The 23,892-nt window shown below is 44.9% G+C and overlaps 1 protein-coding gene across 1 annotated transcript in view; it reads right to left on the bottom strand.

The window, feature by feature from the left end:
- The window catches only part of LOC130527241 (protein phosphatase 1 regulatory subunit 29-like), a 92,954-nt gene that overhangs the window by 22,847 nt on the left and 46,215 nt on the right, over positions 1 to 23,892 (bottom strand). The gene's annotated exons all lie outside the window — the stretch shown is intronic.

Raw genomic sequence — 23,892 nt, 5'->3', positions numbered from 1 at the left:
ATCGCTGTCTTGTTGTTGATAATTCATGTGGAGCCTCACTGCTGCAGACTATCCTCTGGGTTCTGACAGAAGCAGAGGAAGAGTGATTCCACAGTAGGGAAAAGCCCAGACTGCAAATTAAAAGCTGCCATTTTTGCCAGAATCATTTGAATTTACTGACCCGAGATCAGCTGTTTGCTGATGGACGCTCGATAGAGCTGATTGCATGGGACACACATCTTCAAACAGGGGTTAGGGTGATGTTAGATGAAGTTGATCTGAACTTTTACTGAGTCCAACAGTTTTGTGTAAAACATGGAAATGAAAGATCTGGCTGGGTTGTGGTCCCAAGCTTTGAAACGTCCTGTTTAAAATAAATCCCGGCTGAGATTCCGCCATTTGTTTTGTAGCTGATGTCCTGTGTTCCTCTCTTCAAACATAGGAGCTCTGAGCCTGAGCACAAGCTCCTGTCCACCAATTTATGCTGCTAAATCCTTGAAGTTCTTCAGCGAACGTGTCATAACAAAACTTGTCAAAGACTTTCTGCCTCCCTTTCAACACTCTCATTAATGGCATTCTTAAAAGGCTGGAAGTAACCGTGCAAAGTTACCTTCACACATAATCCACAGTTTATGCAGCCCTTCAGAGCCAAAACCTTTGACTTCAATTTGGATGAGCTTGACTCGCCTATGGAACGCCCCCCACAGCGCCAAGCATCACAGAGATGCCAGCAGATGACTCCCACAGTGCCCACAGAACTCCCACAGTGCAACGTTGTGTTTTCATCCACATCAGCAAACACCCCCTGGACACACACATACACAGTTTTTTTCCTACTCTGAGCCTCTCAAGGACCAAGACTTTCACTGAGCCGCCTTCTTCCACACAGAATAACACCAAAGAAAGCTGAAATGTGACATCCAGCACTTAAAAAGAGGAATAAAATCCATCATCAGACCCATAACTAAAGCCTATATGGGGCCAAAAACACATTTACCCTCTCTATGTGCTCAGTGATAAGTCGCCCACATGATCAGCGGGAATGACTGTCAGCAGAACTGTCGGCTCTCCCCTCCCAGAATGAGCAGCATGCAGCAGAGAACCTCCTCACTTTGTTGTCAGGGATAGCCCGAGGAAGAGGAGAGCTGAGGAAGGTGTATGGTGACTGAGTGTAATGTGAAATGGTGAAGTAATGACTGTAATTCAGCATCGGCTCCCGGCTGAGTGAGTCAGAACGAAAGTTTAAAGCCCGAATCGATGAGCGTGATGAGTACGGAGGAGTGCAGAGAGTGAAGATCCCTGGGCCAGAGGAGGGAAGGAAAACAGTCTGACTACAAACTGGAACAGCCACACGCCGCCCTCCACACTAGAGCTGAGTCAGAATCACCTGTTAAATGTGCCAGTGATGTTAAAAAACTGAAGTATGGCGTCTCAGATGGATGGTGAGATGTTTAAAATCTAAAACTACAAAAACCTCTGGGGGAAACTGTGAGGGAAGCAGACTGTGTTCTCACCACTGGTGCAGTGTTGCGCTTCCCTGAGGGCAGGACTTCTGCCCAGCAGCCCCTCGGCGGGACAAACACCTGACTGTTTCAGTGAGACTGGAATGAGTGTGTGTGTGTATATGCGCACGTGTGCGTGTGTCAGGTGAATGGAGGCCCCTAACTCTGTTTCAAACAGCGTGCGTTTGCTCCTCTTCATCGTCCATGATGAGCCTCCTCTCAGCTCTAACAGCCTCTCTTCCACTTCCCTCTCCATCCGTCGCCGCTCTTTTACGTGACATTCCTCTGGTCCTGTCCTCTTCTACTGGGCCATATCCTTTTCCAAGTCCACAGCTTAGGGTGTTTTGGAATTTCTCTGCTCCTTCTCGTTCTCCTCTTCCTCTCCTTCTGTTCACGTCCTCTTGAAATTTCCCTGTGCTGCTACATTTAGGAGCATACAACCCTCTTCATCCCTCTTTACCCTCTCTCCTGTGCAGCTCCTCTTCATTCCATCATATACTCTGTCTTCTTTATTCTAACAATGATGCCAGCTGGACGTGTTTATTTTATGCATAATTGCAGAGCCCTTTGTGTCGGGGGGTCACAGGCAGGAACTCATTTAAAAGCATCCACGGCAGCATCGGCCCCCACACAACATTGATTTTGTGTCTCCTGTGTCTCCCTCAGACCACACAGCTTCTGCATTATTAATGCAGAGACGCTAAACTTTAAAATGAAAATAAACTATTTGAGGATAAATACATTTAGTCTTGAGTTTGTGGATATTTTGCTGCACCTCTAGCTGGTGGAAATGCCAAAAGTGGATTTGAATATATTATCACAAATCAGCTGTTTTGCTCTGTTTTATTGACCTTTGTGGGTTTCAGTCCTCCTATGCTCCCTGCTTGCAGGCTTCTGGTGTGGTTTCCCTGAGGAGGGATATGGAGGCAGAGGGCTGGAGGTTTAAGCCCCTAATCAGGAGTAGTATTGAGGTCCAGGGTCCCAGGTTGTGTGTTGTTTGTTTTTTTCCTGCAGAGGGCTTGGAGGAGCTGATGATTTGCTGCAGCTGGCACTGCAGGTGGGTGCACCTATCGGCGATCTACATCAGGCCCCCTATTTAAGGATCGAGCACCTGTCTACTAGTGTCGGAGAGTTTTGGTGTTTCCCCGTTTCCCTATCATTGGTTGTGTATAACTTGTTGATACACTTCTCCCTACTCGTTTGAGGTCTCCACGCCGCCCTGCTGGACTGGAGAATGTGCAGGACCTGACTCCCGTGTTGGCTCCACGCTGGAGCTCTCCATGTGCCCAGAAGACTGGATGGGTGCATCCTTGCAGTCAAAGAGGTCTGCCAAATTGAATAAAGACTTGTTTTTGAACTTTCACCACTGCATTTTGCCTGCTTTTGGGTCCTGGAAAAAGCCTAACCCTAACAAGTAGGACCTAATCTGTGGGTACAAAGTATGATTCCACCTCATCTGCACCTTTGGCTCTGACCTCTGCTCTGGAAGTGATGCCAGCTGAATGTTAAAGTTCATCTCTCTGTCCCACATTGTTGCTGATGCCTACAATTTGCCAGGAATGGTTCCTCAGGGAGATTTACAGAAAGGTCACTGACCTCTGCTGAACGAGGCCGTCATTGCTGGGGAACAGACCCAGGACAGCCGTGACACTGGCTGCTGACGTTGGGTCAGTACTAGCGCCATGCTACGTAAAAATGCCATTGTGAAAATGTTAACAAGCCAGACTAATTTAGACTTTACGCATCCTCATGGGATGCAAACAACATTGATCAATAGCCTGTGAGAGCAGAGCGAGAAAATGAGGGAAATAAAAAGAAAATATACTGTCAGGCTTCCACTCATTCTCTCTCTCACTAATAGAATCGCTCCCTGATATTGCAGCTTCTTATCAGCGCCCAGTCCTTGCCGTGTCATGGCTCACACGCACGCGTCGTATGGGCGTTGCTACATTCTCCCGCAGCAGGAGGCCCCCCACCATAAATCATCCTCTGGCAAGCTGGATGAAAGAGTGCGCTCACACGATCCAGCCGGTGTGGATGTGCTGCCGCCCACAACAACCACCCATTCAAAGGTCAGAGCTATCAAAAGCCGGGCGCCGTTGGCACGCATCTGAAGGATCCCCAGTCAAAACGAGCCGACACTTTCAATTACACCCTCTGCTTTACATAATCACAACATAATTAGGGAGTGAGAGGATGAATTCTGCAGGAGCCAGGCAGACATTTATCCGACACAACAGCAGGAGGCTGTTCAGCTCTAGTGTGTCCCAATCTGCACATTCAGCCACGCAGCCGTACATTTTAAATGGATTATATACCTTAAATCCAACAGTGCTTCATCTTGGTTTGGGAATTGCTGAATATTAGCGTTGGCCTGGGGGACGGAGCTGAGACTCTCTGGTAGGACTCTGGAATAAGAACGAACGATTCTGTTGCTGTTGTATGTGCGGCTTGGCCCAGATGCTTCTTATCTCTGCTGTGGGCTCACTGGGAGCCAGGACTTCATCCTTTTCAGCTGTCAGAGCGACAGCATTGTCTCCTCCCACTGGATAGCCATGCTGAGCACACAGCAGCAAAGGGAAGTCAGCCGCTTGCATCAACAGTCTCATTCTTTGGGCTGTGACCAACAGCAATGGTTTCAGTAGATTAACCAGTAAATATGCAGCTTTACCCTCTGGCCGCCATCATAGGCTGATAGTCATGAAGCGTCTCTGAATGGAATATTGATTAAATAAAACAGGCAGTTTACGCTCACCATCCGAAGGAATAGCACAGAAAACAAATACACTGTTTAAATGAATTTGTGCATCATTAAGCATGTCAGGACCCCAAAACTGAACCATTAAATTAATTATGAACCACAGTGGCAGATCAAACAACACAATCATATATTTTCTTTTCTGAGATCCCCCTGGGCAAAAAGGAACCTGCCAAGTTAATAAGATATTGATCATCCGCTTCATGTTTATAAACGTATTGCATTAAAAATATCCGACATCACAATGTACAAATGTGCAAAGATGGAATTGATTGTGTTCTGTCATTCACAATAGACTTTCTCTAACAGCAAAACTCCATTTCTGGACCTCGTCTCCCTCCCCGTTGATAAGCCTTCTCAACCATGTGAATCATCAGCCTACCAGATCTGCATATTTTGCCTCCCACGCTCACTAATAACTCAAAAGCAGCGACCAGAACATGTCATCCTGACATGAGGCGCGGCTTCATGGCTGCTGGTGCTGCAGATGTTTGGTGTCTGCACCAAACAGATGTAAGGTGCCTTAAAAGGTTGGTCTCATCAGGTTCCTGCATGTTCAAAAGTAAATAAGGCTTCACAACCTGAAGCTTTCACAGCCATCAAATCAAATCAATCTTTATTTATATAGCATCTGTTACAATCAAAATTGTTTCTAGGTGCTTTACAGAATCCCAGGGCTTGACCCCCAACAAGCAACAGTGGCAAGGCACTACTCCTCTTTAACAACGGATGGAATGTGGCTAAATTAGGTGAGCTCAGGACGTTTTCCCCGACTCCCACAACACCAGTGCTTTTATTTTGGTGACTATAATTTAATCTTTCTCCTCAATTCATATTTCTGTGCTTAAATAATAAAAAGCATTTTTCCCTCACACAAACGTAATTTGTCCATAGGAGCTTTAGTTTATTTGGATTTAGTCAATGAACCCAGACTCCAGTCAGCTGAACTAGGACTGGTAGTGTATAAAAACTCTTCTGTAAAGTATATTTTATAATAAAGAGACTACGCTTTTCTCTAAATGTTCTCTCAGCAGTGTCAGAGAACCTTTGGGGCCATTTATCAGCTCACCTGCTGGTGATTGCAGGTGCAATCGATCTAATATTGAGTCCTATCGGGACAAAAATGCACAATAAGTCAGTGCTGCGAGACACAGAATCTAATAACTTAAAGACAATCGCATCATTCTGTCCAAAATCCTGATTAGCTGCTGCAAGGAAAAGAAAATGAAATACTCTGAAGCCACAGATTTATTTTCATAGGTCCATGTTATAGATTGTTGAAGTCTGTGAATGTCATGTGTACTGCTCGCTCCTCTTCCTCCCCCTTTCCCTCCCCTTCTGAGCTATACTTTCTATTGTCCAGCAAAGTACAGCCTGCTCTCACTCCCTCCATCTCTGCTTTCTGAGACTCTGGGGGAAAGAAAAGGTAGATGGAGCTGCCAAATGACATCAACTCGTGCACACGTGGTCCTTTTACATGTGACGTCATGTGATCTGTGTAAAGGCTGCAAAGGATGGTTTAATGTCTGTACCAGTATGATTGGTCAGCAGCAGGAGGAGTTTCTGTGTGTGTGTGTGTCTTTGTGTGTGTGTGTGCATGTGTGTTCACCTGCCATCACAATCCCTCCCAGTCTGCTTCCCTTCACTAATCAGTACTGACAAAAGTTTGACTTCCCTCCATCACCTCCACCAACATCCACCTGACTGGGCGTTGAACTCCAGCCTGCCCTCAGCTCTATGAATCCCTTGTGGTAACAGAGCATTTGCTGCTGAAATGGGGCATTTAATGACTGTTTAAAGTACATTTTACAGCCTATATTTCATGATTCAACAGGTGTGAAGATGAAAAAAATATAACTGCGTTAAAAAAATGACGAATAAATGGCTCCAAACATGCATTAAATTTCAGTTTCTTGATGCATCTCACTGCTCACTGGTGGTCAATATCTAATTATACTTTATATCCAGACGGGTCATTTGGGCGAGTGCAGAGAGGCGGAGCAGCAGATGGACGTGACAGAGGGAGCATACAGAGCTTTGATGTCTCACACGCACGCACGCACGCACGCACGCCATTTCCCACCACGGACACAAGAATTGTTAACTTGAAAGTGTTTAACTTGATAATATCTCTGTTAGACTTTCTCGAGTTCCTCCTCTCCAAATCAGTGGCGCCTTTAGCGCGTTAAACGATCCCCTGTGGTTTTTCCGCTCTCGTGCAGCCGGGCGCCACTGGCAGCACCTCGTGTGTGATCAGCAGGAATTCAGAGCCATTTAGGTTGCAAGAGAGGTGCAATTTTCCTCAGCACATTGATCAAAGTTTAACCACTGGAGCGAGATAACAGAGGAGCTGAGGAGCACAGGTTCAGAGAGACAGAGCCTTTGACTGAGCTCTGAGATGGAGATGAAGAGTCTAAAGAAGGAAACAAACCTGTGGAGCATCACAGATGACGAACCTCACACAGCCTGCAACTGCCACGTGATGGGTGGCCTGTCCTGGTCATTGATCGGGCTGCTTTAGGATTCTAACCACCCTTCAGTAGATGTTCTCAATCATATTATTAGGAATTCAAATCCTGAGAGGCAGTTTATTACCCAGCATGCCTGACTTTTTGATAAGTTGCTGAGTTTATCAGTGTATTATTGAGATGTTGTCATTTGTATCTCAGAAGACCATTATCTTAATATTTCATCTCATATAGAATGTTATATCAGATTTACATAGCGCACCTCTCATACAATGTTCTGCATCTGAAGTTTCCAACTTTAATGTGGCCGGGTTCTGATTCAGCAGATTTACATTAAGTTGGACCTGAGGTGAGCTTGATGAATCCATCTGATCTGACAATGAAGTGAGAGGTGAATAAAAGGTTCCACCTCAGCTCCTCGGGGGCTGAGGCGCAGTGCATCAATCACATCATGACAGGAACAGAATGGGACTGATTTCAAGGAGATTCTAAAAAATGTTAGCGGATCAGAACCTGATCTATTCACAGGCTGAAAGCTCAGTTTGTTCTTGGATCTTCAGGAGCTGGTTAAGATTCTACTCGCACAGATGAACATTGACCTGCTGCACACAAGAACTCTGAAAGAGTTTCATTCAACATCTGATCTCCACGTCCATCACCTACAGCCCAGCTCCTGCTGAAGGTCTCAACTTTGAGTGATGCATTACTGGAGATGCTGTGCGTATCTAATGAGCTGCAGGGTGCAACTCATTATCATCTTAGGTCATCACGTGTTGAGATCTTTTACCTTTGATTAGCTTTGAGCATATTTTTTGGGCCTTTGCCCCAAGAAGTAACATGAGGAGCCTCCTCTCCCGCTTCTCTTGTGTGTTGTTTCCTCGCCACCTAGAAGATATAAAGAGTCCTCTAAAGAATGACACACTAGGCTCATTCACGCATCAGTTTTACAGGTGACAGAAGATCCATGCAAGTATGTTTCTATTAGCGTGTCCTTCATGGTAGCCTCTTAAGCACAAAGTTTAATCAGACTGTAATTGACAGGATTTCCTTGACTTCACTGAAACAAATTGTCAGAGTGTGGTAGATTTTATCGTTCCGTCTCCTCTATTGAAGCTAATGGCTGCTGTTCAATCCAGGCTTGAGCGAAGAGTCTTCTGCGGTCTCATAAAAAAATAAAATAAAATAAAAATATATAAAATGCTTGATAGAATGTCTGCGCCTTCACACTTTAGCTGGGAGGAGCCGCAGACAGCTGCAATAAAAGCTCAGGTCTGCAGGAAGCCCACTAAACTGCAGCAGCAGCTTAACGCGTTGCTCATCATCCATGAATCCAAATGGGAGGCGGCAGTTCACCGTAACCATATCAGGCATCACTCTCCTGCAGGATTAGCTGCAGGACTGAGTTTCTTCTCCAGCATTTGAAGGAAGAATAGAAACCCAAAGTGTTCTCATGTCAAACCTCTGTAACAGATCAAAGGAATCCTCCCATATAAGAATTACATCCGTGACATATGCACCTAAACATCCACCTAGAGTGTGTGAACAGGGAAGGTCATGTGTAGAACATCTGTGGGGCACAACAGGAACCAGAGAGCGAATGAATAAATAAGCTTCTGACTGACAGAAGTGATGTCTCCCCATGGACAGAGGAGATGGGTGAGGAAGAGAGGAGGAGGAACAGCAGCTGAAACAGATGGGAGGAGAAGTCAGCAGAGAGGATGGCAGCGGGAGGCCACAAGACTGGGAAGTTAAGAGAAGGAGATGAGAACAATCATGGGGAACGTGGGAACTGTAATCAAGGCTGACAATGGCGTCAAGAGACGGAAGAGGGAGAGGTTGGGACAGAAGGAGAGAGACGAGGAGAGAGATGCTTCAACAGAGGAGATTCACTCTCACATGGGAGACTACAGGAAACTGAAGCTGTTCCAGTGGGAGCGTCTGCAGTAGAGCTTCAGGAGAATCAGTCTGGGATCATTTACAGGCCTGCTGACGAGTTGTTTTCCATCATCTAGTGTCTGAATCGGACTAACCGCTCATGTCACAGCTTCAGAAATTGGTGGATAACAATCTTTTGAGTGAGATGATGTCTGTCCATGACAAAGAGAAAGCAGCAGACGTTTCACTTCCTCATGATTCAGTAAATGAATCTGAACTCTGTCCACCTTATTTATTTTTATAATACTGCACATCAACGCAGACCGAGAAGGCTTCGGTTGGAGCAGAAGAGCGCTATAAATATAGGCGATATCGCAGAGGCCAACAAAGATCCTCAGTCAGCATTCAGCAGCTCGCTCACGTTCTCGGCTGCGTCTCTGTGGGTGTTAGCACCAGGCGGTGGATGTTCTGGGCAAGACCCCGGTGGGAGCACACGCGGCCGCATGAATATGAAACAGGAGGGTTATGGAGTATACGAGCTCAGCAGAATCCAGCATGGGTGAAAGCAGCTGACCAAGAGACACATTTTTGCTTTCCACACCATCACCGTCAGCCTTTGGTGGGGGTTGGGGTCATGGAATGGTCTGGATTTGAAAACACAAGTACAAACTCCAGCCGAGCCCCATGAGAGGCAAGTGTGAATGTAAGAGGCTGCTGAATTAATAGCAGAAGAAGAGTGACATTTGCAGGATGACACCAAAGTCAAAGTGCAGCTCAGGTGAGTAGCAGCAGCAGCAGTAGCAGCGGAGGCAGCGGCAGCTGGGTTTGGGCCACCAACGCCAGGCTGATTGTGCCCCTGAAAGGTGGAAGGTGGTCCTGATCGCAAACAGCAACCGGCATACGTGACCAACCACTGAAATCTTCAAATGTGAACTGTAAAAGGGTGGAAATGAAACTAGAAGTGGAGCAAAGATGCCGAAGTGATTTGGATAGTTACAGAAAAAGAATCAGAAAAGGCTAAAGATAAAGCAGGTGTCACGTATCCTCGACTGAACAGCTTCAGTGTTTTACGACTTTGAAAAACTGCTTCTAATCCTGTTGGATGCAGACATCCTGAATAATCCAGACTGAAGATTAATTCCCATTAACTCTCACTAATAGTATTCTAGCGTGAACAAAATCTTTTAATTCAGCTCAGAGTGACAAATCTTTTCCTTGTGTCACTTTCAGGATAATTACATCAGTGATTTCTGCTCCTGTTATGGATCCATCTGAGCAGCAGTTGAGTCAAAACTTCTCTTAACGAGTTCCAGAACTTAAAAATTCCCGTGTTCCAGCTCCAGCAGCTGTTGGCCATCATCCGTTGCGACATCTACGCAGGTTGGAGCGACTGAATCCCCGACCGGCGACGCCCGCCGGACCCTGATTGGCACACCTGAAGACAACTTGTGCGTGTCTTCATTAAAGGAAGATAAATGTCAGCAGTGATGTTCATTTAGCATAACTGCACAATCAGAAGTCGGGTTGTTGCGAGGCAACTGCGCTGGCTTCAGGCCAATCATATTTAGAGGATGTGGCCAGTTTATGTTCCCGACAATTAATCAGTAGGCTCATTTGTTCACTTTTATGTGACCTTTAATTGGCTTTAATGTGATTCTACAGCAGCTTCATTGTGTTTCTTCTCCATCATCCATCACTGTTGATTTCACTCTTCTGTCATTGAAATCATTAAACAAGATAAACTGGAGATGATTAAATAATGAGTCTGAAGAAAAGCAAGAGAAAATAAAACATAGGTGGGTCTGTGCGATGGCGAGAAACGATAGATGATAGATGCAAAACTAGATTAAAGTTAGCAAAAGTAAATACGGGGAAGAAAAACACTGCGGAAGAACAGGGGAAGCCTCGCAGAGTCAGTGGGGGGTCCGGAATGAAGTGGACAGGCTGTAAATTGAGATGGAGCGAGTTATTACTGCAGACAAGAGGCAACATGTGGAGAACAGGATGGAGACACAGCAGCAGCTGATGGAATCATGGAGGCAGCAATATGGCCGCCCGGAGAGAGGGATAGAAACAGAACAGACCATAATAGAGACAGAGAGATGTTGATGTCATTGGCCAATAAAGCAACACGCACAGGTTTATGACGTAGGCACAGAAAGAGTGAAATTCCTGGTTTCATTCCTAATTGATTGACCCGTTCCCATTTGGGCTCTTTCCTGCGTCGGGATGGATGAAGAGAAAGATTGGTGAAGAGTAAAAACTTAACATTTCAAAAGATTCTTCAAACTTGAAGAAGCCAGTGGAAGCCAGGAGTTCAGGAGAAACTTGTCATGCTTGCTGTCCAGTAGGAACTTGCTGGAAGAAACTGAAAAGATCAGCTCGGAGGGAGGACGGAGGCGAAATCCTGAAACTCAGAGTCAGTGTTCAGAAGACAGCGAAGGTGGGACGTGACAGGGTTTAATGTGAAGAGGAAGCGTGAGTGTGAGAGTGAGCCACCTGTGCAGGGCATGAAAAGTGAAGTGGGTTTTGGCAGCTTCTCTATTTGAAGTAGCCGAGACATTAAAAGTGGGCGAGTCCCCCCAGAACTCTGACTTCTCTCCTCTCTCTCTCTCCCACAAGTGCACAAGTTCAGCTGAAGCATTTGAAGCTAAAGTTCTCACGGTTATGCCATGCCTGACACTCTTTGTTATCCCTTGGTGTTAGCATTAAGCTAATGGAACATGCAGCAAAGGCAGACACAGACAAACACAAACATCAGCCTAAACTAATCTGGTCCTCCGCTGCTGTTCAAGGATGTTTTAATAAAGCTCCATGTTTAACTGGAAAAATGTCCATGACTAACTTATCTGCAGCTTTAACTTCATTTCCCTTCCAATGTGTAATTAAAGATAAATCTCACTCTTTAACCACATTAAACACCTGAACACCAACAGGAACCATGAAGTTCTCCATTTACAGAAATTGGATCTTTTCTGGGAACGAGAGGAGCGAAAATGACTCCAGTGGAAATGAAATGTCTGTTTCAACCATTGCATCCGTCTCTCCGCCCTCACATGCTCAGTTTGTGTTAGAAAGCAGAAGCTTATGAGATGGTTTTCCCAACCGCCGTGATGGATGTTAGGCCACTAAATTTTAGATTTAGATGCAGATTTGGGCTGTGAGCACAATGCTGATGAGATGATTAATGCCTCTTTTACCTGCTGTTCTGTCAGTAATGAGGAACAACTTTGGCACTACATGTTCTTGTCCCTTTTCTTATTTTGTTTTTTCCCATGGCGTTGACGCCACATGATACCAGTGTTTGCTACCGTTATTGCTTCATCACCGTTTTGTGATGAATGAGGCAGTGTCGTTTGTTCATTAACCTTCTGTGTCCTGTTTAGCCAGAGAAGATTCATTTGGACCAGCTTGGCTTCCAGTCTGAGCTGCAAACATGTTTAAATTCACAGAAGCAGCCAATTTCTGGTTCCTCAAACACACGCACAAACACACACACACACACACACACACACACACACACACACACACACACACTCATGGGCACATTCATCAAGAATCTTTACAGCAGAGCAGGACACATTAACCGGAATCATTTGTCCCCATAGAAACATGCAGTAAACAGTGACATCACCCAAAACTGCATGCGGAACATCTCCATCACTTCCTATGCTCACACACACACACGCGCACACACACGCCTGTGGGAGCGCTGCAGCATCTCTGTCGTATCACAGGAGAATTGCACGCTTGTGCACATGCCGCTCCGTCTAATCCTGTTACAGCGGATTGCGGCTGCGCTTCCCTCCGGAGCAAACAGCAGTTGAAATAGCCTGAGCCACAAAGGCCCGGCTACGACAGGGATTAGCCACTTTTAACCATGATGAGATTACGGCGGCGAGTGTAGCCTCCCCGACGGTACAAAGCCGCTGGTGCTTTGCTCCTTTCACCATTTGTAAGTGGATGCTGAGCTGGTCCTCAAAGCATGTCATTACAACCCTAATGAATATCTGCATGCGTTGGTGTTGGATAGGAAATTACACACTGGGGAGGGAATACCAGACTGAGATCCTGGGAAGGATGGGGCGGTCACCTCACGGAACCTGGATTAGCAGCAAAACTGACCATCGGGCAGGCAGGCCAAGGTTAAAGGTCACTGTGAATCTCTCCCATTCTGCAGAACACTAAACAAAAATGAAAGATGATCATCCTTCCACATTACACACCAGACACTCTACAGAGCTCAGCCTTCCTCTTCAAATCAAAACAGTTCTTTAACATCCACAAGGTCTTTTCCTCAAAAAATTAATTGCAACTTTTATTTGGCGCTGTGAACTTAATGACTTATACCAACCTCCACCATCAGGGGGCGCTGGGGATATATTGCTTTCCTTTTTTAAGGACGAGCAGGTGCTCAGCTTTGAATGGGACCACTGAGGTTGATGTATGAGTAGAGGCAGAAGCGTATCCCCAGTGACTGGTTTCTGACAGCTGTTAATGAACAGAATCGGAGCTGAGCAGCATCCTGTAGAGGCGTCATTACTAAATTAGCAGCGTGTTTGATTGATATTGTAACAGCCTAATCAATAAAACTGCATTCTGATCCAGCACCTGCCAAATGTCTGATGTTTTTATGAAGCCATCTCTCATTTCGCTGACATTCGTCCAACAATCCCTCCCGTTTGGATAATGACTTCCTGGTTATATTTGCTTTTATGAAACTAAAATGAGGCAGACTGGAGAGAAGCAGAGTTCATGTTTGGAAAAGTGAAAAACCTTATTCCTTTTTCCATTTCTGTTGGTTCTACCTGAAGCCTGCAGCCAGAAGAAAGCGAACTTGACATTTCACAGACTTGTTTTAACATTTACATGGAATCTTTTTTTTCTATAATTTGCACCTTGAGGATCAGTGTCGGGCAGCTGTGACGTGAATCAACGAAATGAACTTGTGAATCTGTCATATTTTCAGTAAAAATATCCAGACTTACAGCGGGTGACACTGTGCACCGTGATTGATCGCATCAAAGATGTGACATTCTCCAACTCATGGAGTCGTTCAAGTCAACAACAGCTAATATGTTACCAAACACACTCTTCATATGTCGCACTACCATAATTCTACATTCACAGCTCACACGGTAGCGTGTGTGTGTGGGTGTGTGTGTGCAGTAAAGAAGATTTAAAGAATGGAAGAGAGGATGTGGGATCTTAAGGACCCTGCTGAGACAGATTTCACAGCCGTAAATGACTTCTGCTGTAACAGGTTGGTAGGCAATGCCATGGCGACCCAACACACACACACACACCACACACACACACACACACACACACACACACACGCACACACGCACGCACGCACGCACGCACACATGGAAACAATCAAACATTAATCTGCAACACTGAGAACATCTGATTTCCTACCACCGAGCTGGAATTCCAATCTGATAAACGCGGATTAGAACCAACAGGAAGTGAGCAAAACTAAAGATGTCTTAGACTTCCTCCTAAAGTTTATGATGTTTTCTTCAATCCCCTCATTAGGCTGACGTTGTGAGTCCCCCTCACGTCTCACCGTTCTGCTCTCACCACTTAGGTTTTTCCTGTCTTTTTCCAGTCTCTGTCTTCTGCTAAAACAAAAAACTGAACTTGCACTGATTTGAAAACTATTTTCTCAGCTTTGATTGACGCTAAACTTCTGAGTTAAAATCTATTATGCAGAACCTCCCTGGAGTTTTTTTAATTTGAATATAAAATGAGAGGAGGGAGAAGAAAAATTAAATTTTAGCCATAATACCTGGCTGCAGCTTTAATTTTCTGCAATTCTTCCAAAGAAAATGAGATTTTCAATGAAGCTCTAATTGATTTGCCTGGATGCACATTTATCTGAAAACATCATCTATATCGTGCAACATTAAATTAGGAGGGATCATTAGGAGATGTTCATATTTTGGTTCTCAGACTAGAAAAAAACAGCAGGACTGAGACGGGAAATCCTGCAGGAACTGGAAGGTGCTTGTGTTGGTGTTGGAGACCATCATGACCAGGAAGCGGAGACCAACTTTACTGGTTAAATATTCACTATTTAACCGTTTAACTGGACGGCTGCAACAATCTGATTTCAAATTCCAACAGTTGAACAGGAAGCTCTGGAAACTCCTTCCACTCTCTCCCGTTCATCGGTCTGGGGGTCATCATGCAGCTCCAGCTGGTCCTGGTTTCCCAGTTAAAGTAGCAATCCTCAAACCCACCAACACTTCATTTTTTGCTAACACAGCATCTCCATGATGACCCATCACTCGTTTGTAGTCCTAATTTTGTTCATATAAACTACAAGAACCAAGAACTGCCCAGGAACTACTAGTTCTATCATCAGGATTCAGGATGCCGGCGTCATGCAGTTTGTATTTCTCCTGCGCGCACATAAAGACACCGAGATCAGAGCTTTGTCCCTCCGTCACGCAGCAGCCTCCCTTCGTGCTTCGTGACTCATTAGCAGTGAATCTTTTGCTGAATCCAACCCCCCCCCCCTGCACACACACACATCATTTCATCATTTTTAACACAAAAACATCTGCAAATAAGCTTACAAGCTTGTTCTCAAGCGTACAAGAAACATCTTGGAGTACTTGGAAACATCAGCTGTGTAATTATTAGCACAAGTCCGCCAGCTGCATAAAGAAAATCTGGATTCTCCCATCATTAATCCAGTTATTAACCAGGATGTTAAGTATCACAATAACATGTGTACAACCTTCGCACATTCACCAGCTCCGGTTTCTGTGTGTGTGACAATTTGTTGTTTGTCTCACCGCTGGCAGCATCCTGTCATATCACCAAATGAAATCCACTTCCCGGATTCTAATTTAACCGACTGACAGATTTATTGATTATCCATCCGCGGTTCTGCCGAATTAGTGTCAGTTTCAGTATGAGCTCACCTGTGACAACAGGGGACAGATGCGGCAAAGCCGGATGCTAAAAGAAAAGAAGAAAATCATTGAGTTCCTATGTGTTTGAGAGGCGCATCAACAAACGTTCACTTTGAACGATGTCTGTGCCTATTTGGAGCCACTTCCTGCTTCGTTGTGTGTCAGATTGGCTGCCTGAGTCAGAATAACATAACAGAGTGGTCTGATCTCAGATCTGCTCTAATGCTCACCTTTTATCACCATCTGCGCCGTCACATTGATCACGCTTCGCTCGGGTGACCCGCAATGTGACACGATTGAGTCGAACTCTCCTTTTCTGTGGAAATGGCAGTTGAACAAGCTGCCAGCCGATAAAAGAGTCGATCCACGTGATATCTGTTGATGGCTGAGCCACACCGCAGCCAAATTTCCTTCTGTCAGTTTAGACCTGACGCCAACACCAGCTTTAGCAGATGGCTCCAAGAAAGCTCAACAGCAGATAAAACCGCGACTATGGCTGCAGGAAATCTGTTACTTAATCAGAAATTTATTAGATCACAGAACCAGCCTGATGCAGATTAAAGCTGCAGCAGTGGCTCTCCTGGCACCTTCACCGCCGCCTCACCTCTTCACCGCCAGGGCCAGAGATCAGTGACCTCTGACCTCTGCAGTGCAACAAACAAAGCTAGGATTTTTAGCCAAAAAGCAGCTTAATAAGAGCGTCAGTGTTGAAAGGAGAGAAGAGAACGGATCACCAGCTCATAGAAGTGACCCATTACGGACACATACGTCAGAACTTCACTAGAGAATCTGGTGAATGAGACCTGGGACATCACTCTAATCCAGGCATGGGCAAACTAAGGCCCAGGGGCCACACGCGGCCCGTTAAACGTTTTAATCCGGCCCGCCAAACTTGAAAAATTAAATGAATAAACCTTGTTAATGTTAAATTTTCACTGCAATTCTGGTGTTTTCCCACTAGAAAAAAGACAGTCAGGAGGAGAGTGATGGTGATATCCTGAAGGATAACAGAACTTTCAGTGCTTTAAAATAGAAATGGTTATTAATTTTTTTTAAAAAGGCACATTTTATTCATTTGATTTTAAGTGTTTTAAGACTCATTCCAAAGTCAGATATTTTGTTGTAATGCTTCTCTTCATTTTCATTTGAAATTAAAGCACATGTTTTCTCCATATCCCAAGATGTGTATTTTTTCTCCAATGAGGTGAGGTTACCAAAGCACTCCATCCATCCATCTGCTCCTGGTCCGGCCCCTTTGTCAAATGTTAGAACCCATTGTGGCCCACGCATCAAAATGTTTGCCCACCCCTGCTCTAATCTGTCCCATCAGGATTCCGCTCCTGTACTCCCAGCTCTGGTCACAGCTGGCTGCTTCCTCTCAAGTTCAAAACAGGAACAAGATAAGAAGTTTGAGGAGCTCCTGGGCTTTAGGCTCAAACATTCTCCTGCTTCCTGCGCACGCAACTGACATTCGAGATTCCTCTACGATATCGCCTCTCCCCAATCTGAAACTTGTTTTTCTAATGGAGGATGGAATTGATTTCCCCTCCCCAGAGAGCGGAGCGGCGTGAGGTGGAGCCGCCTGGATGGCTGTAGACAGAAGCAGTTGATCCCTCCTGGGACTGATGTTGACAAGGCGAGACAAAAATAAAGTGACAGAAAGTGATTGAGATGAGATCACAGTGCAAAGATGTGAGATAGCATCTCTGGAGAGATGGATTCTGAAGGCTACATCAGTCACATGATGTTTCCAACTCATTCTTTGGGCTGGTTTGATCAGATCTGATGGCAGAGTCTCCCTCCATCATCTCTCTCAGGTCTATTCTGCTCACATTACTCATATCTTTGACCATTTCCTCCCACTTCAATCTCAACTTCAGTTTGATGCATTTTTAAGGTAGCATTTGATATTCTCTTTTCTTTCTTTTCAACCACTTTTTATTCTAATTAAAGTCAAAATTCCAGCTTCTCTGGGGCTGGAGGCCAATTTTAAGTGCAATTATTAAGGTTCTGGCTACCGTAAAAATGAGCTGCTGAATAACACCACATATGATTAAATAAGTGTTTTATGTCATTTTCCACCTGAATTCTTTAATCTCCACCACTGCGCTTGCTATCATATAAACCAGGAACCAGTTGGGGATTATTTCCGGAGAGAAATCGGTGATCTTTTTGTTAAATTCTTGTGTTGTACTAAAGTTGGGATTCAGGTCTGACATGGGAGGGACCTATGGCCGACCTTCCTCTTCATGCTTGGAAACACAGGTCATGAAAACCTCAAGAGCCATAACTCTTTATCATCCATACATTGACCTGAATCAATAGGAGCTATTAAACCCTCATTTAAAGGTCAAAGGTCAGCAGCTGTTGGCATGTTTCACTGGGAAGATACAATAAATTATGATCGAAATATACGTTGGTTAATGACACGGAGGGACAGAGAAACAGATTTTACCTGAAGAAAATAGAAAATTCTCTCCAATGATGCTCAAATATGTGGAATGATCCCCCTCAAAAAATGTAGAAAATGCCACTGGAATAACTGCTTTTTTATTGCTTCTATGCTGATATAGCAGTAGAAGATGAAGGGTACATGTTCCCTCCGACATTTAAACAGATTATGTGTAGATTACACAACCCAAACAGAAGAGGGTAATATTGGACTCTAAGCCAACCAGACGGCACCAGAGCCATGCGGTTGACTCATTTACATCCATAAACATGAACCCAGTAACAAAAACAAGTCTGTTCCTCAACACTGTGACACAGGACTTGTTCTGTAAACGCAGGCCTGCAGCTGTTTGATGGCGATAGGCATCTCAGCGCTGAGCTGCTACTGCCTTGCTTTGAGGCATGGCTGTAATTCCCAATTCTGCAGCCAGTGCCAGCGCCGATCCCACATCTAAACTCGGTTACATGGCGCTGCACAGCCCCTCTCCTCTGCTTCCAGCCTCTGCTTCCATCCTTTAACCTGCTGGCTGAGCGGTGGGACCATACGTGCCCCCTGAACTGATCATGTTCTAAAAGTTTTCAGGTCTTTGAATCTGGTCTTGATCAAACGGGGCTCTGATGGCGGCCCAGTGAGCAGGAGACCCCCGGGTTAATAAAAGAGGCCCTCAGCTGGAAAATGAAGCCGTGATGTAGCGAAGGCAAGGCCAGCCTTCACAGGTGAGACATTAGCACTGTGGGACCCAGACGTTGATGGGAGCTGTTAGCCATAATGGGAACCAGTGACCTGGCGAAGCCACGGCCGATGGGCGGATCGATACTCAGCCGGTCCGTTGAAACTGGTGCGCATTTGTGTGAAATATGCCACAAATAGTCCAGTTCATCCTTTTGACCCCAGCGCTCTTCGGCACCTTCGTCCTTTCTTTGATCTTCTCCATCATTCACTCCTTCCATCCCAGCTGCTTGTTTCTTAAAACATTTCCTCACCATTTCCTCCTGCTCTACCACTTCACATCACCTGTCTATCCTACATCATCAACTCCACCCCTCTCTTTCACTTCACATGTCTCCTCTAGCCTTTCCCTGCCCGTGTTCCTCCCACATTCTCCTCTTTGTTGTGATTGATTGCTCTTGCAACAATTCTGCCCACTTCCTTCCATTATTTTTCCCTCCACCCAGAAGAAGCACGGCACAAATTTGTATGAAGGGAACGAGCCGGGACTTTCGGCCGGAGACAATGAGATGATTTTACAGGAAAGGAAAAAAGGACGAAGAGAAGAAGCTCAGTGGGCGGAGCGTGGGACTGCATCAAAGCAGGCGAGCAGAAAGAGGTAAAAGATCCCATAAATCATCTCACTTTTCATTTTGCTATGCAATTACTGAACTTTGGACTTATTTCTGATCATGAGAGCAGAGTTTCACCTTCGCTAATGCCAGCAAGGAGCACAAAGTCCAAAACAGAAGCTCTTCTGAGGATTGAAAGTGTACTATTTTGAAAAGAGATGATATTTCATCCATTAAATTAGACAAGTAGAGAAGTGGGTGGACTGAAATGTCTGTACCTCGTTCAGAAAATGATAAAAATCTGCTTTTCAAGCTAAAAACACGCTTCCGTTGGCATAATAAAGAGGATTCTGATCAGGGTTTCAGGCCACGAATGCAGACTGGTGACTGGTGCAGACAGGTTACCAGTCAGGCAGCAACAGTCACTACAAAACCATCATCGCCAAGAGACGCAGACGCCAGGAGGCACCTGATCCTGCACACGCTACAGGCCAACATGCAGAGGTTGCCTGGAAACAAGTAAAATGCAGATTTCTCAAGTTATAAGAATAACAAATAAAAAATAGAGAATAAGATAGGATCTTTAGGGTTCTGAAAGAGATGAGATGACTAATTATAAAGAAACCATTTTTAAACACCGCGACTGTTACTCAGCCTTCTGACATGAGCCGAACTTAGCTGAAGTTTCTGCTCGCGTGAATTTGGACGTCTTGAACATGTCTGGATTTGAGATCAGTTAAACCTTCAGTCACATTTCTATTTTTTGTTCACATGAAGGCATAACAACTCCTTGCTGCCTGATCTTAAATTACGGCATCGTTTGACTAGGATGCTTTAAATTAGCCTCCCGAATGTCGTCGCTAAAGTGAAGTTGGCGAAATCCACCCCAGGCGAAGAGAAGTGTGACTCCTGGGAGACGATGCTTTAGTGGCGACCTTTCACCCCAGGCGTTAAAAACTGAAGTCACTGGTGTCAGAGAGGAGCGACCCGGCTGCCCCAGAGGGCGCCGACCTCTCCCCATTTCCCATCATGACCCTGCTGCTCTGATTGGGCCTGAGCGTTCAGGCTCACTAATTGGATATTCGCTACCACAGATGACTTTTAATTTATTTGGACGGGAGGTAATTGGAGGTCTTCTGGAAGCAACAGCGCACAAGCTCCAAAGGAAATCTGCAGGGAAGCCGAGGACAGAGAGGATACTAATTAGGCTGATGGTGAGACCCAGAAAAAAGCACCTTCGAGTGGAGGGAAGAGTGGCAGAGTGATTTCTCACTTTTAATAGTCCTGATTTCTAAACACTGGCGACTCAATACAATGGGCCCATTCCCATGATGCTTCGTTTCTGTGAGCTGCGGTTCCAGAAAGTAGTTTTCAGTGTTCACTCATGACAAAATTGGCTCAGTGTCTCTTCTGGATTTATTTTCTCTAGGATGGATCCTAAAATGGAGCAATATGCTGCCATGAAGAAGAGTGAAAGTAAGAAAAATGGAACAAAACCTTCACCATTATGAAATCTGCTGGAAACACAGAGGGAAACTGTCTCCAGGGTTTGATGTTCTGTTGCATTTTAGTCTCGACATAACTGCCATTATGAGGAAAGTTGTTGTGCAAAATTGTTTTTTTACATTATTAATATATGAGAAAGAAAAACAATTATTTTTACCTTAAAATTGCAGTTTTGTCATTGAGAAGATTTAAATATTACTGATACACTTCCTTTTAGGAGCTACATAAGTGTCTCTCATCATGAACGTTGCTTGTATCTAAGCTAGGTCACAGCAGTAGGATACATTTGCAGACATCATGAAAACCATCCTGTCACAAATGTGAGGAGCGATCTTGACTCTCACTGACCCTCACTACCAAGAGCCAAACGCTACAGCTCTAACTCAAATCTGAGTCTCTAGAAGCTGTTCTTAATGTCATCACAAGAAGCATTTGACCATCAGGGGCCTTTCATGTGTTACAGAAGCAGCTTCACAATAATGTTTCTGCCCACGGCTCCATGACTGAGGGTTGATAACCGTGCCCAACAAATGACACAGGCAGAAGAGCCCTTAAATATGATATTTTCACTAAAATGATGCTGAAGAATGGAAACGTGTGCGGAACAGTCATTACCTAAGGCAGGTGATGTTTAGGTCCAGGTCTTGACTACGTTCTTGACTAAGCTTCAGGGCTCCTCTCAATAATCAATAGGTTTGTATCAAAATCAATCAACTGCAAGCCGAATGTATAATGTGTGTTCGCAAATGGACCCGAGGCTGCGTTCACTAAACAGCTGTTTGATCACACACACACACACACACACACACACACACACACACACACACACACACACACACACACACACACAATGAAGAGAGATGAGGTGTTCGCATGTACATCACCCTGATACACAAAGGAGATTGGAAGGTAATCAGGCATATGGCTCAGGCAGCACAAGGGGAATAGTAATGAGTTCATAGTTTCTAAAATTAGGCTCTCTCTCTCTCTCACACACACACACACACACACACACACCACACACACACACACACACACACACACACACACACACACAAAGGGGGAACAAATAAAATTGTTGCCCATCAAATGTCAGAGTGGGAAAAGCTGATCTGGGATTAGCTGATGATCTCCCGAGTGTCTGATCCCGTCACAACAGGCGTCACTTCAGTCAAACTGGATCATTTCGATTTTATACAGATAAAGGACACCAACAGAGTACAGAGTAACATAATCGGATGCTGCTGATGCGGGCGTGTCCAAACCAGTAAAACCAGTACACCACCTCCCATCCTAGTTAAATGAAGTCTTTCTCTTAAACAACATGAAACAGGAAGTGTGGATTGTAATCCTGAAATAATGTGGGTGATGTTATCTGCTTTGTATCTGATGTTGAACTGGGTCATGGGGCACCATGTTGCCATGGCAACCGTGATGTTGGCATCAGATATTGTCTGTAGTGCCAGTGAGCCTCAGAGTCCAACTTCAACTCTATTTATTCTGCCTTTACTAGCTGATGGAGGGTGGACAGCTGCTGACATTTACTGAGACACATAACATATTTATAACGTTCTACATCAGAATTTATATGATTTTTGAGCTTTTAGACTGATTTCATAATAAAAAAAGAAGAAAAAAAGAAGAAATTGGTTCAGTAAAAATGCTTAACAGTGGTTTGATAATCACAGAAAGTGGTCGCCTGCTTGATCAAGGCTGTAAGGGTGTTTTTTTTTAAAATAAATGTAATCAACATTCAGGCTGCAGTCAGTGGCTCTGAGGAGGCTTGACTCAAAGGATTAGGCAAAGGTTAATGTGACTTTTTCGCTCTGGAGGATTGGAGGATCCAACTTCAGACCACAGAATCACAATCTGGGGATTTTAAAATAAAAACTGAGAGATTTGGCTCCCAGATGGGATCCTGTGAAGGTGAACCGCTGTCCTGCAATGATCAGCTGGAGGAGGAGTCTCATTATCTTTCACTTTATAATTGGCTCCAGCCTGTTTGGGATTTGAAATGGCAGCTTCCCTCCGTGGTGCCGGCGGAACACGACACTTCTGCTGCCACGAAGACGCTATCAAAAAGGTTAACATGCGCCAGCTTTAGAGACCTAATTGAAATTCTTTCCTTCAAAAAGAAGAAACAACCTTTTTACCGCCATCGCTGGTAGCTGTTTTCTGATTGTTGTTCTGTTCATTTTGTGCTTTGATGTAAAGGATTTACACAAAAACACCAATTTACACTCAATGGTGCTCTAAAAACCCTTCACATGCTATAATGGCAGAAGACTTTCCTGGAATTGTGCGTGCTAACGCAGCTAGCCAAACAGGGAGCGCTGACTGAGATTAAACAGTTCAGTTGAAACATTTAATATTTGTGTTTGAGGGTTTGAGATTGTCTGCGTTGATCTAGCGGTGCTGCAGGCTGAATTGTGGCTATTCACTCACACTCTCCACGGTCTCCCTGGCTCAGTCGAGTGTGCTGAAGAGGTGCTCTTTGTACGTGAGCGGTGGGATATAAGATGTGTGTGAGCGCTGCAGGGATCTAAAGGGAGCCGTATTTAGCTAATAAGGCACAGTGTGGTGATTTAAGAGACGGCTCCGGGGTCTCCTAGGCTAATTATCCAGGTCTCGGTATGTCTAAATCTTTCTTTTCTTTCCCGTCAACTGCTCCTAGTCTCCATTTCCTGCTCCTGGCCATATTCCCTCATTACTTTTTTCCATTTTCCTGCAGCGTCCGTGTTTCTGCTGCGCTCTGTTTTAGTCTATGCTTATATTTGAGAGCCAGCTACCTTTAGCCTCCAATTCCCTGAGATGTAGCGCCCGTTAGTTTTCACTGTAAATGTGTTTGCTCTATCACCCCTAAGGGGCTGCAGAGATTTCATTTGCTCTGATGTGATGTTGAAACATCCCACTGTTCCCAGTGGCAGCTGGTGTTTCTGCTACGAGCCCGCAGAGTCCTTCCAATAGATTTCGGAATACTACATAGTTTTGGGGAAATGCATTCTGGTAGACAAACTGGTGTCAGTGGAGCGACCAGGGTTAGGGTCCACAGCATTGGGGCAGAGCAGAAGAACCGACGCTGGTGTTGTAGGACACACAAGAGGCGACATGATGCTCAAGACCTGCTGAGTATAAGGAGAGAC

This window comes from Takifugu flavidus, chromosome 6, assembly GCF_003711565.1.
Source record: "Takifugu flavidus isolate HTHZ2018 chromosome 6, ASM371156v2, whole genome shotgun sequence".
Lineage (NCBI taxonomy): Eukaryota > Metazoa > Chordata > Actinopteri > Tetraodontiformes > Tetraodontidae > Takifugu > Takifugu flavidus.
This window is presented reverse-complemented; position numbering and strand designations above follow the sequence as displayed.